The sequence below is a fragment of the Monopterus albus genome, unplaced genomic scaffold, assembly GCF_001952655.1.
Source record: "Monopterus albus unplaced genomic scaffold, M_albus_1.0 scaffold50.1, whole genome shotgun sequence".
In the NCBI taxonomy this organism is placed as follows: Eukaryota; Metazoa; Chordata; class Actinopteri; order Synbranchiformes; family Synbranchidae; genus Monopterus; species Monopterus albus.
Window position 1 is genome coordinate 1,731,817 of NW_018127930.1, and position 9,511 is coordinate 1,741,327.

The following is a 9,511-nucleotide window of genomic DNA, read 5'->3' on the forward strand; positions in this document are numbered from 1 at the left end:
TCGTGAGGGGAGGCCCGGCCACCAGGCGCTCGCATTCGAGCCCCAACCCCGGGCCTGGCTCCAGGGTGGGGCCCCAGCTGCGCCATGCCGGGCGTCATCACGGTCCTTGATTTTAATCAAACTTCCTGTCATGGACTTTTAAATTGGTTCACTTCTGCTGCCGTGTCTGACTCTCCCATTACACGCAGCTGTTTCCCATCAGGTTAATTAGGTCACTCAGTATTTAAGTCCTTAGTCAGCATTCATTCCTTGCCAGTTCATCATACTGATCACACCAGAGACACTTCAGCAGCTGTTTGCTTGGATCCTGTCGCTCGGATCATCCAACTGGCTTCAACCTGTTTTATACCATGGAAGCCAGTTCTACTTTCCCCTTCGTCTGGTCTTGCTCACCAAACTGGACTAGATTCGTGTTTGGTCAGTTGCCTGACTGCTTGTGCCATTATTGAGCCACGAATTGATAATTTCAGTTTTAAATGTGACAGGAGCAGCTTTCTCTTGCTTTCTGTCACCCACACACCCGTTCCTCCCTACTACTATGACCTACTTCTTTATTATTAAAGATTATTTTCTGATAGTCTGATACTAATGTACCATACCTACATTTCATATACCCTTAACTTAATCCTGACTATCAGCCAAGATCTGAACCATGGATGTTGCAGTTATGTGGTATGTACTGTACCTTAGCTGTTATGCCACAGTCTCAGGGCTGTTTTTTGTTTTTTAAATATCCTTTTAGGCAGATTTTGCAAGCTGCCATAAGAAGATAATGATGAGGCTAAAAAGGCAATCTATCAGAGTGATATCAAAGGTTATTCACACTTAACAGTTGGATATATTCTGAAAACGCATGTGTACATAGGAAAACTAGAAAAAAACAAACAACCAAGCGAAGTCAGTGAGGTTGTCAGTGACTTCAGGCAGCCATTGAACATAAAGCAATTTACCCAAAGTATATGATGACTTTGACTGACTTCATGTGCACTTGTCCAATTACTTTTGAAGCCCAAAATTTGGGGCACTAAGTGTTAAAAGGGCTAAACCTCACTTCTTTTTAGTTTGATGAAAACCCACTCCAAGCTGAGACTTCACATGTAATTTCCTTTATTTATAAGTGAATGTGTTGATGTGTTGAGCCTGAAGAACCAAGGAAATGTATAACTCATGAAACATATATAACATGTTTTAGATGGGGTGGCATATGGTTTTACTCATTTTGCATTTTATGGCTTTTACAAATGCTCAGATACACTTCTTGACATGTTTCCTGGCCCCCATGACTTTTTCTATTCAGGAACACTGTTGAGAAGAGAGAAAGAAGCTGTTTGAACTATACAGATAGACCCTGGTTCTCTCATGGAATTTGCAAGCTCTTCCTGTGGTTTTAACGTCTCCAAGTGATTTTCTTCCTGTCTGTTGCCTGGCAACAGAAGGGGAAAAATAGTTGAGGTGATGACTGAAGGTGAGCCGAGAGGGAGATAAGAGGAACAAGAAGAGATGGAGGGAGTAAAGCGCTGGTCGTTGTTTTCGTCTTGACAAGCTTTCACAGATTGTACCATTTCTGTTGTGTTAAAACAAACACTAACAAGTGATGTGATGTGTTGCTGATTGTGCCATCTACCTTCAAGTTTGTTAATATTTACAGCTGAATTTGCACTATGATAAGTTATTATAATATGAGCAACCTTTGAGTCTCTAATACTGACTCTTACAACTGGATATTCATAACTACACATTTATAGTTTTTCACAAAGTGTGCAAATCAGTAGTAAATGTCCATTAAGGTTAGTTATAAATGTTTAAAAATAAGCAATTCTTTCTCTACAATAATCTCTCTACTTAAATATTCTTTCCCAAGTGTATTGCAAGGGAAGCCATAAGGTGTCACATGGATAAAATTTTTTTGACCAAATGCAGCAGGTTGACTAGCACTGATGCATTTATATATACAGTATATGTAGCTATTGGATACATATGCATAGTCAATGTGTATTGTTTTGTCTTGGCTAACTAGAATTGCTAGAGCATATTGTAGCATTTCTGATTTAGTCAAGTCAAGTCAAGAATTTTATTTGCCATTTATGCATAAACAGATAGTCTAGGCATATAGTAATTCTTGTGCAGCTCTCCTTTGGAGTCAGGTAAGGAGTCAAAAGATTTATTTGAGATTTGCTGTAAGGCAGGCCAACCTTTATAGTAATGAAATGGCATTCTTTTGTTGTAATGGGATCTTAGTTTATGCTACTATAAATACTGTAAATAAAAAAGTCACTTCAAAGACAACAGTGATACATATTGCACTGTTGTCTGCTGGTTTGTTTGAGGTCAGGGTGTGTAATGAGGCTGACAAAATTTTATTACAGGAAGACAAATGTCAGTGTTCTCATACGAAGGTTGATCTTGAGCTATGAAGGGTGTGTTCTGTCTGCATTAGTGTACTGCAGATGTGAGAGAGTATAGAGAAATGTGTTACCAATTGTAAAGAAGTAACTAAGCCAATGGTTTCAATTTATAAACACTTAATAAACTATTTTGTTTAAAAGTGGAACCAGTGTTTCATGGCCCGAGATAAGGGCCAACGGGGAAAGGAATTATGCCTCCAGCACCTGCTTAGATTAAATTGATACTGTGTGGTAGCAAAGGGAGCAACAAGTGTTAACATGGAAGTCTGAGCAATGATCATGATGATCAAGGGAACTATTCAGCATTTTGGGAACTATCCTTAGACACTCCCAGGTTAGCAAACTGATGTCAGTCTCATATACTCTGTATGTAGCTGGACTTGTGTGTGTGTGTGTGTGGGTGTGTGTGAGATCGAGGAGCAGCCCCTCCCTCCTCTAAACAGAGACCCAGCACAGAGAAAACACAGTGGAAAAACAAAGTAGGATGGTCCATGTCAACCTGAGAGGTTTTGCAGGGCGAAGGTATACTGCTTGTTAGGTTCTGATAGTGGAAATGCAGCATATGTGTTTCCTTCCACTGTGTCTATAATTAAATACCAGTTTGAAGTGGTATCTAGTTGTTCACACACCAAAACTACACTGTAACTCGTGGGCTTTACTATGAAATAGTTTTTAGTCCTTAATTTGTTCTTAAAGGTACAGTATGCCTTTTTTTAGTCGACATATGCTCTAAAATATATCTGAATATCCTCTAAAGACCAGTTTACACTGAATGCATTTTTGCATTCAGTGTAATTTTTATGTGCGCCTTATGAGTTTTTCACGCAGCCAATAGAACTCCAAATTTACCAATGCATCAAATCACACTAAAGCTTGATTTATGGTTCTGCACTAAATCTACACTGTGGGTATGATGTAGATAAAACGTAGCCTCATACCCTAAGCCCTAGCCTGATGTGCACCTCTCCAGAAATGTAACTACATGTTGTGGCAATGCAGACCACAACAACTGTGATTAGTTACATCACATTTCCTCATTCATGTCTCTCAGTGGCTGGACAAGCACAGAAAATCCCCCTCGTTCTGCCTCAACTGGTTGAATGGTCATACAGACCATCTCCTCCAACGTCTTCGCTCTTATCTATGTTGCAATAATTTCAGTAAAAGTAGCTGCTGTTCAACATCTATTAATTTTAACTCCAACAGGACCCACTCAGTTTCAGTCACCATTGTTACTAAGTGGTGAAAAAACACAAAATAGTGGCACAGAACCTCCATTGCCATCTAGTGTTATGGTGATGTAATTACAGAGCAACGCAGACACACCAGGCATGCTTGCATAGCCTACGGCGTAGGCTCTGTGTAGATTCAACACGGAACTATAGATCAAGCTAAACGCCAAACCCTGGACCGCCATGCTTTTTTTTTGCACTTTACATCTATTCTTTTCCCCTCTAGATTGTTTAGTGTAGTCTCCACAGACACCTGATTATGTCATACAACCCCCCCAGTTATTTTCTGTTAGTAACTTTTTATTGGTAGCTGTTATGATTGGTCAGGATCCGGATGTAGCTCTGAGCGTTTTGGTTTCAGTTTTCCCTCTGCAGTGAGCTAAGGAAAATCAACAAAATTACTAAATCCATGCATGAAAACATGCCAGTTTCTTTCCGATAAACCCAACTACTTTAGTCCAGTACATTTCTGCTGTCGGTTAGGTTTCCTTTCAGCTCACTGGGAGTTCACAAGCAACTGTTATGACGACAAAGACACTGAACCTGCCACTTACGTCTGGCTTTCAGTGTGAACTGGATGGAATCACGCATCAGTAGAGCAGTGTGAATTCCCAGTTTTTAGTCTGACCCTTCTAACCAGTCAGAGAAGGTCAAAGTCAGGGATGCGAGTTCAGAGTAGTCATTCAATACATATACAAACTTAATGGTCTACTACTCCTTTTACACTGTCGATTCAAGTTGCTGGAAGACATCATTATGACTGGCTCACAGACTAGAAAGCTCCTGATTCCTACGTTAGCTGAGGCTGTGAACACAACAAGAGTGAAGAACTGGGTGGAGAGTAAGGAGTAAGAGAGCAGAGCAGAGAGGTTTACTTTGCAGTCTCATAGCTTTCAACCTAATCATACAATTTGTGTTCTGTGGTAGAAAATTGATACGGGGTCGACCTTTGTTCGAATATGTGATAACTGACATCTCAAAATGTGTCACTGAGACATGTGTGTTGCACAGTCTTCCATTCTTACATCTCATCCTTATAACGCCCCTCACATCATGAGATTTCCTAAGAAGGAGGATGCAAAACAAGGATGCATATATGACATGCATAAATTGAGAAGAATCCTGAAAGAGATAAAGAGGAAGAGGAGAGGAGAACTAAATGAAAGAGAAGGTATTACCAGAAGGGAATATGTGCAATTGCATAGCTAGGGTGAGAGAGAGATGGCGGTGGGGGAGTGGAAGAATCAATAACTAATTTCAGTGCTGAGCTCACTGTGGACGGTTTCCCAATAAGGCTGGGATAGAAGACCAAAGTTTGAATAGTTGTCCATCTCTCTGTCTCTCAGTGCACCTCTCTCTCTACCCTCATCTCTTTGTCTGTCTTTTCCCCCCCTGTCCGCTTCCTTCTCTGTAGTCTCATGGGTGGGCAACACCCCCATCTGTCTGTGTCCAAGGCTAATGATGTGGAGGCTTGGGCAGATTTACACCAGCCGATAGGGTCACTACTAAGCCAAGATGTGAAGTCATTCTTAAAGAATGAATGGCACATACTGTACTATTAGCCAATGTTAATGTTACAGGAAATATAGTTGCATTACCAGTAGAGGTATAGAAATGCGACACAGGCAACTAACTACTCTGCAGCCCTGAAAACATGACCTAAAGGTGACAGAGTGCCAAATGGTTAGGGTTAACTTAGTGGCAGAGTTTTAAAAATGGTCAGAAGCATCAGAGACTTGAATATTTTGACTTTTAATCCCCAGTATGGGTCAAGTTACATAAGCATTGGGTTCTACAGTTGCCATTATGCAGTTGGGTAACATATTTTCGAGAAAAATGTTTTACATTTCCAACTAGACTTGTCAGCAAAGCAAGAGGCACTGTCCCTACCTCCACACAGTGCAGTAAGGATGCTGCTGTGATCTTAATGCCATCATTTCTTATCTAAAGCCAGACATATTATACATCATCAAATTCAGGTAATTCTCTATTTTTCCAAGACAAAGTCTGGAAGAAAGGCACCACCCCATTGTCAAAAATCACCTCATATAGGACATCAATCATAGGAATGAATTTATTTGAAATGGACTGAGAGAACTGCTGATGCGTTTTGGTATGGAGCCTTCTTCAGAGCTCTTACTCCCACAGTGAAGACATCTTGCTGCTTTGATGATTAAACAACTCATGCATTTTGATTATCTTGACATATGAAGAGCCTCTATTCTTTAATAATGCTAGGATCACAGCAACCAGCTTGACATATCAGTAGCCTAGTGTTTATGATTTAGACTGAATGGAAAAGTAGAAAAGAGCCATGCTTTACTTTGAATATTAATATCAAATATTTTGTCATAGGAATGCATTTTTATACTTAATAATAATTTAAGTGTTACTTCCTTGTAGATTAGACTATAATGGCTATGATTGCATACTCAGAATACTTCTTGATTTTTGTATTTAAGCTAGACTTCTTTTCATTTTTAGTTTTACCTCTGTTAAGATGTTGTTAATGCAAGACAAATGAGGGATGTATTATGTTTTTCACACAATATTGCAATAGCTTAGGTTAAATTTGAAAACTAGGAGTTTAATCCTGTCATGGAATTATTATATTGACATGAGTCAAAATGCCATGAAGCCTCATTCAGAAACCATAATGTTCTGTAAGCAGTGATCGTGCTAAATGTCCTAACAACAATGAGCTGTGTCTTTTCTTTGTCAAGACAAGTGTAACGCCTTGTACCACACTGTGTGGACTCAAAAGCAAGGGTCACACTCAGAGCAGGTGAAGTAAAAATGGCATTTACTTAGTAAAAAATATTTACACTGATCAGCCATAACATTATGACCACTGACAGATTAAGTTAATAACAATGACTATTTCATTACAATGGCACCTGTCAGTGTGTGGGGTATATTAGGCATAAAGTTGATGTGTTGGAAGCAGAAAAAACAGGCAGGCGTAAGGATCTGAGTGACTTTGACAAGGGTCAAACTGTGATGGTGAGTTGACTGGATCAGAGCATGTCCAAGACTACAGGTGTTGTTGGGAGTTCCTGGTCTGCAGTGGTTATGTGAACTGCTATTATAACCTGGTTTGGTACTGAACTGAATGCAGCTTGTACTAACACCAGACTGAAAGTACTACTGAAGTGAAGACAGAATCGGTACTGAACAACTATATGGACAGTATAATGTGTTCATCTGCTGTTGTACATGCTGATGTACATTTGAATGGTGATGCCAACACTTGGGAAAGAAAAAGAATGATCTACATACATGTTACATGCTGAAGCCCTAGTTGTTGATATCACCAGAGTTTACATGTGTGTGTGTGTTTGTAAGGGTGAGTGGGAAATAAAGTTCTTTGACTGTGCATCAATCAGTGCATAGAAAAGTGCCACTGACATTCAGCTGACAGTTTAGCCATGATGTCTAGTATGTCACTTCGTGGTCATGAGCCTAATGTATTTATTGTAACTTAACAAAGCAATCATGATGCAGTAAGTAATGGTGCAGTTAGATGGTCACTGAGGTCCGAAAGTTTGAATAAGGGTCTGGGCTCACAGAACAAATTGAACCTAAAATCAGACTGAATTTTATAAGAATCCAAGACTGGCCTGAAGACTTCCTCAAGCATCATCTTGAGGCCTCAGTGCAGTTCAGACAAAGTGTTTGTTGGATTGCCTAACAACCCCTGCAACACCCTTTCTAATGACAGAATCGGGTAGGGCTGTGTCCAGCAATTTCTGTGTCTCTGAAACAATCTGACATTTGTGTACTTAGACTGGTAAAGATTTCTCAAAATTTCAGATGTTTCAACTCCATGGAAACATCAGAAAAGACACTGTAGCAAGCAGCACATCTACACACAACAGCTTTACAGTGTATCACTTTAACTACATTGATAATTTCACAAAATAATGGCAACTCAAGGTCTATGTACTAGCTTTTTTTTTTTTTTTTTGGAGCTTTCAATTGCATCTCATTCATCAGCCATTAGAATTTGTTCAGTTGTCATGGAAACATAGTCCATAAAGCATGTTCACTTTGTAAACCTACACTACAGGTGTAAAGTGGTGATACTGTACATTTATATTACCTTGCTGAAAATGGTAGACGCTTAATATTATTGACTTATGTACTGCGTTTTATTAGGATTGAAAAACTTGGAAAGCATGTATAATGTAAAAATCGTTGGATTTTATCATGTGCATGTGTCTCTGAATACAGGAGTTGAGCTGGTACTCTGGCAACTGATAGTGTGTCTACAGAAGAACTAGGTCTGGTCTCATTTTCAGATTATATTATATCTTATTTTATAGTGGTAGCCCTACTATTGGGATAAATTGACAGCAGTTAAGACCATAATGTAATCAACCAGAATAAAACAGTGAATGCACACGTACTGAACTGGTGGCTTTGCGGTAAGAACGATAGTAAACTGTTGACATACACAAACCAACAGAGGATGGAAGTCCTCATTCTTACCTCTACACTGCACTGCCCTCCTGTGGTTAATTTACAGTACTGCAGCCCCAGTGTAATAATCCATTACGCAAGTGCACCTCTTTGCAATGATGACAATATCTACAATAGTGCACAGAAAGATTTAACACAAGCATTTTGTCAGTATCAAGCAGTTTAACAACCCTTACACTAACTTGTTGTTGGTATTACCACAAGGTTAGTCATTTCTGTGCAGATTCTCAGTCATCCAGGTCATAGTAAGCTGAAAAAAAATCAACTGGACTAAATTTCTAGGTCGAAGACGTTTCACCTCTCATCCAAGAGGCTTCATCAGTTCTGACTGACTGGTGTTGAGCCAGAGATATTTATCCCCCTCGGTGGTGTTTCAGTCCTTTGAAGGCCAACAATGTGCCCTAACAACTGAGTCGTTATAGCTCTGTTTATGTCTGGGTGTTTTGACCTTCGGGTGGACCAGTCTCTGCCACAGGGTGTTCCCTGGTTTAAAGTTAACTGGGATATTGTGGTTGCAAAAGATCCTTTTTAACTTCTCTGATAAACCAGCCACATAAGGGATGACAGTGTGGACTGCACAATCCAGAAAGGCCAGACAGTCATCTCTGGCATCCTCATGAGTGAATTTGATGTTGTCATCCACAGAGTTGATATGCTTGGTGAAAGCCTCTACATCCTGGGTCCTGATTTTAATCCATATGTCATCCATGTAGCGGAACCAGTGGCTGGGAGCGGTACCAGGGAAGGAAGACAGGGCTTTCTCCTCAATTTCTTCCATGTACAGGTTGGCAACTATAGGAGACACTGGGGAGCCCATAGCACAGCCATGTTGCTGCCTATAGAGGTTAGTCAGATTCCCATTCCATATTTCAACCCAGCTGTTGGTGTTATTGCACCATTTCATTGTTTGCCAACCTCCATCTAACATCAGAGTAAGAAGCACCACATGAGCAACTTTCAGTAGGAAGAATGGGCCCCATCATTCTACATTTTCTCAAAAATAGGTGGCCCGAATTTTCTGTTGGTGACACCTCAAAAATCCTCATCAAACGTTCTAACTTCCACAACCAGAAGGTACTTTCCTGGTTTCTCATCTTTATACACAATTTCACATCACACATTAACTTTATCTGGAGCAACAGGAACATCACTTAGAAAAACAACAAGTTTAATAATACCAGCATTTTAGTTGGTACACATGTAAAATATGCTTCCCAGTCAATCATCACAACAATGAAAGAACTGGTGCACTCTTTCAACAACTTATTGTCACTTATTGTCACCTCATGTGCTATCATACTGGGATGATATTGTTAGAAACATACCTTGGAAAATATATATATATATTATTATTATTATTATAAATATATACAGATATATTTTAACTAATAA

The 9,511-nt window shown here is 39.7% G+C and overlaps 1 pseudogene; it reads left to right on the forward strand.

Moving 5' to 3' along the window:
• Window positions 1–8,798, forward strand: part of LOC109960727 (uncharacterized) — a 22,514-nt pseudogene extending 13,716 nt beyond the window's left edge.
• Window positions 8,799–9,511: the final 713 nt, after the last annotated feature.